Source organism: Stylophora pistillata, chromosome 11 (assembly GCF_964205215.1).
Source record: "Stylophora pistillata chromosome 11, jaStyPist1.2, whole genome shotgun sequence".
In the NCBI taxonomy this organism is placed as follows: Eukaryota; Metazoa; Cnidaria; class Anthozoa; order Scleractinia; family Pocilloporidae; genus Stylophora; species Stylophora pistillata.
The window spans coordinates 27,079,335-27,085,095 of NC_142529.1; positions in this window are offsets into that span (position 1 = coordinate 27,079,335).

The window sequence follows — 5,761 nt, forward strand, 5'->3', positions numbered from 1 at the left end:
AATTTATCACTCATAGAGCGCTATTTACAATGACAGATCAACAGCGCTTTACAATCAATCCCAACCCGCCCATCCCACCCCAGGGGAGGACATCCATCACACAGTAATCTCGTGCGTGGGAAATTAACGTCTCCTACCCCTAACCCTGTAGGAGACGGGACCTCCATTTATTCGTCCCTATCCGAGAAGACTAGAATATCTAACCATTTCTTGATGTTATAGAAAGGAAGCATATTCTTCTCAATTATTTTAAGACCTTGAGTGTTGGTCCGGCCGGGGCTTGAAAGACTTGAAAGACCGGGACTTGAAAGTACTTTTTCTTTGCAAAATATCCTGAAAAATCTCTAAATCTGATCAACTTATCTAACAGTTATCTGTTATTTGTTTGTCTCGTTCTAAGAGATGTCAAAATTTTTCCTCATTGGAGTTAGTCGGTACAAGGTGATTATCCAGGACAATGACAAGCCAAAGTTTGCCCTTTACTCCTTAGATTCAATTTGTTTTCTTGCAATGTCATTTTGATAAAAAAAACAAGAAGATATTTTCTTATCAAGCCAGTTTTCTGGTATTCGACGGGTGATTAAATTTTCATTGATGCGATTCGCTTGTACGATTATGATTCTCCTCCAAGTATTTAAAAATACATTTGCTGAATACTGAGATGAACGAAATGCCTCATTAATCGAGATCGGAAATGGAAGGATGGTTGGTGAAAAACTATTTATACTCGATACAAAATTCATTTCATTCTACTTTTATGAACCGATTGTAAACATGGCGGACTGCTTGGTCGGCCCGGTTTGAGTTGCGCGAAAGCGAGGCCAATAAGGCCCCAGATTTTGTTTTGACACAGCAGGCCATTTTATTCTAATGATTACTTGATCAGAAGTGAGAGCCCCATAGGGCTTTGCGTTACACAAATCAATAGTATTGTTCGATGATTGATTTAAATCAACGTAAAAACAGCATAAACTAAGGAAAATATTCACAGAGAATCATGAAAAACATAAATTAACGAGTAAAATATTCACACCATACTATGGAAAAAACCTCAAAAACAATATCATTTAAACTACTTAATACTTCCTATCTAATAACATAATTGACCAGCGCTCTCATGTAATAATCGTGTCTTAATGACTCTCCTTTTTGAAAGTACTCATACAAATATAACTCGATGAGGATTTAAGTCCATGGACAGCAAAGTGCTTGTCTTATTGTCTGCTTTACTGCTTGTCTTATATTACTAATCTTCCAGCAGTAAAGAAACGGGTTTAAAGTTGAGTTAAAGTAAACTAAGATAGCTACTACTTCCCTCATTACCACTAAATGTGATGAATATGTTTTACAGTCAGCGACTGCAATTGACATCATAAAGTATGGTGTGTAACAAACTACTAATGCTAACTGCACCCACAGTGCACTATACACTGCCTTTTTGTATCGCGCCATGTTCACGGTGCATTTGGTTGGCTCGGCTGTTACTGGACACGATCTTGTACTTGAGCCTGATGACGACTGAAAAAAGCACCTTGGAGAGACTGGGTAATAAAACCAACCAACAGATCAGTTGTTGCAAGACAACGATACAAGAGTTTGGACGGCGGATGAAGAAAGGTTTCTTTGTGAAGGGCAACAAGGATATGAGATTTGCCAAGAAATGCTGTGATAGAGAGGAGAATGTAGACTTTCAGGAAAGAAATTTTAAATTCTTGTTGAAGCCTGCCAACCAGAGAGTGGGAACAATACAGTTCTTGTAATGTCTTGGTCTGTGTTCCACCTCCAGTGAAATTTGTCGTCAACATTATTCTGTATTCGTTTCCTTTTTCTTGGACTCACGTTATCTGTGATTGCAACGAGAAATATTTCATCTAAACAACTACACAACTACGACGATCACTAAAACCCTTCTTCCTACATAATAATCATATAAAGACTTCCTGATCATTGTTTACTTGTTTGAAAAACATCAGAGAAATTGTCGCTTTAACTTGTCAGGTACACCCCGCGTTACCAGCGACCTTTCGCACGATAAATAATTTGATCCCGAAAATATTCACTAAGACACTGCTGGCAGAATTATAATGTCTCTTTAAAATCCTCAGCAGGTTACAGAAAGAAGCGTAAAACTAGAAAGTAATACATGAAAAAGAAACTGGTGAGAAAATCGAACCGTTTGCGAATCGGCTTGTCTCGATGAAATACATCAAAATCTTACTAAAGCACAATAAAGAGAACGAAACTAAGATATATATTACCTTTGTCCAGCCACGAGGGTAATGAACTGGTCTAAATCCGACAAATCTCAGAAAATTCTACACTACAAAGCTAAAACTGACAAGTCAACCTTGACTGCTCTGAAATCTGACGCTCTTATCAGGTTTTTGGGAAAACACGTGTTTCTTACGAATGCGCGCTAGGACGCTTGGGAAATTACCCAAGCATCACTTGAAACTTAGCGTTAGCTACACCCCGTATGAGACAGGAATAGAAGGCAAATATGTAAAAACACCTGTAACATTATTATTGTTTTCTCTGTGCGACCTACAATCTCTTTTAACTTAGGCCACGGGCAGACACTCATTATTAACGCTCGATACGAGTTACTTCACTTGTGAATAAGTTTGAGGCCTTGAGCAACACGACTCGTGGGCAGAGGAGCGACGTGCCGCTGTGCTTATCACTGAGGACCTACTCGCAAGCTGACTTGGTTTCATTGATAGGGTGTCAATCAAATGTCCATATCATTTGTGTAAAGTTGAGGCTTGGATCATTATCAGCTTCAGCAATCAAAAAAGAAAGAGGATTCAAGCTTAGGATCTTCAACCCATGTCAACCAGTCCAGGAAATTTGAATGCATATATCGATTACGAAACATTGTTCGCGAGCCACAGACATCCAAACAGTAGCAGTGAGAGGCTGGGTAACAATACCAACCAACAGATTAGTTGTTGCCAGTCAACGATACAAGATAATTTGGATATATCAACAAAGTTTCGAGCGTTAGCCTTTCGTCAACTTTTGTAATCGTTACGGTGGCCAATTTACCAATTTAACTTTGTTGATATATGCAAATTATTGCGTTACCCTCACCAACGCAGCCCCAAACAGTTTTTTTAGAAACTATCAGCCTTTATTCAACTATACAAGAGTTTGGACGGTAGATGGAGGGTAGATTCTTTGTAAAGGGCAACGAGGATAAGAGAATTGCCAAGAAACGTTGTGATAAAGGGGACAATGATAAGTGCTGAGTAGTGTACCACGTCTATAAAGTCCCCCACTCATGTAACCGTCACGAAATATCTCCAAACCCTAAATAAATGAAAAAACGGCGCGGTGAAAGCCTGGAACGGAGTGAGCCGAATAGCCGAGTAACCGAAATGAAGCCGAAGTATTGCCGAAGAATTGATTGAGCCGAAGTATAGCCGAATATTGATGAGCCGAATATTCATCTTCCATGTGCTTTTCCGTAATTTTAATATAGTCTTCCTCATCACTTGAAATTCTTCATAAATCGTTTAAATCCGGTGTGTCGCTTATGATTCCTAAAATTTCGTCCAACATCACACCGGAAAATTTGGGATTGTGCTCCACATAAGTGTTCATGGTGACTGCTCTGACTGCTGCTGCTGCTGCTAAATGACTGTAATTCACTCTGTGTCTCGTGGGATTTGTGCGTCATGAAATACCTCGTCCCAGTCCTCCTCCTCCTCTTCATCCGAAGAAGAATAGACTGGAGAATCGTAACTTCTAGGTGGTGGCTGGTTTTTACAATGTCGAACGTATTTGTAAAAAGGCAAGAAGGACGCAATTGTACGCAGACCTGTATTTTCTTTCCTCCGGTAAATCAAAGGGTGAAGGCTTGAAAATGGAATTTGTGATTCTTGCATCTAACTTCCACAAGTCGTTAGGGGTAGCATGATCCGCCACGATGGTTAAGAAATCTTCTAACATACCCAACGCTTTGATCGGTGCCCCTTCTAATATTTTCATCGCTGGTGATGGTTTTCTCGTTTCTCTTAACTGCTCAAGGTATTTTCGAAACACCAGTACCACTTCTCTTTGAGCTTGAGTAAATTTTGGTGATGGAGGTTCACGCATCACTGGCATTTCGTCAATCGATTCTAAATTAGACTCCAATTCTCTTGCATTTGCTGCAACGCGAGGATCGTACATCATGCCTACCAAGTTTACAGACGCAGTCCATTGACATAATCGCGCCGATCTCGTTTTTGTCTTATGCGACATGATGTTCACGCTATCAACTCTTTTTCACAACTAATGTTTCGAGCTAAAAGTCTTTCCTATATGTCATACGTGACGTCACTCTGACGTAAAGTTCATTATCCTCTACCACGTGTCTGGCGTTTTTTAGGCATCATTCAATTCTAAGTAAAGCAATCTTTTCTGTAATTTCTTGTATCCACTTTGGCAAAATTTTTTTCTAAATTCACTGATTTCTACTCTGTACCACGCTTCTTTCTCTATCTCGGCAAACAATAGACAAGAATCGCATCGTCCACATTCGCATGACAAGTCTATTCCGGAAGGCATTGCTAAAATGAAGCATGTGAGCACGAAAGGATAACTTTATATTCGCTATGAATTTATGACAGCTTGTCAATCAGTGACATTTTTTTATCCTCTTCCGCATACGCGTGTAAAAACGTTTTGGAAATCCTATAAATACATTTATTTTTTATAGCCTCACTCGGTGAGAATAGCATGGCTAATCGAACCAGCGATTCCCAAACGCGTAATATAGGGACCAATTTCTTTTTTTTTTTTTTTTTTTTTTTACCAATAACCCAGGTTCGAATCCTGGTCGCACCACTTTTTTTTCCCATATGGAATTCTCATATGACATAGGTATATAAATAGCCCATATACATGATTTAAGTATTGAAAAGGGGCTACTGGCAAGTTATATTAGTGATTCCTTTCCAATTAGCTGTAATGGCATAATGGTTAGTACATTGCGTTGTGGCCACAATAACCCAGGTTCGAATCCTGGTCACAGCACTTTTTATCACACAGACGCAGCCGGAGGCTGCGTTCTTTTCTGGAGGCGCGCAGGAAGAGAAGAAGACAGGAAGAAAGATTCAATGTCTCATTAAAAAAAATACACCAAAAAAATAAATTTCCATGCTCTTTCAAGTATGACATGACCCATTTTCTCTCATACGAATGCGTAAAGTTCTTGAGCATGTGCAGACTCTTTTTCTCTTCCCGTCCCACATGGATGCGACTCACCATACCGTTTCATATATATACTCGAACCAACTTCAACTACTAATAAACTACACTTATAAGGCATCTGCCGATCACCCCACCGTGAGAGGGTGATGACCTGACTGACGCTCATTGACTGATCACAATTCACTACTTCAGCTCAATCAATTATTCGGTAATACTTCGGTTATACTTCGGTTTCATTTCGGCTTTTCGGCTATTCGGCTCACTCCCTTCCAGGCTTTGACCGCGCCGTTTTTTCATTTATTTAGGGTTTGGAGATATTTCGGGACGGTTACATGAGTGGGGGACGTTATAGACGTGGTACACTACTGTGCTGTGAAAGAAACTCATTCTTGTTAACGCCCACCCACCAAAGAGTGGGAGCATCCGCCGCCGTATCAAGAAAAGTGGCTCAACTTTGATAACAATAGGCTTTGTTATACAAGCGAAAAATGACCCTATATGGCCATTTTTGAACAATGGCGCAACAGCTTCAGAATACACGAGGGATTTGTCGAAGTTTCGG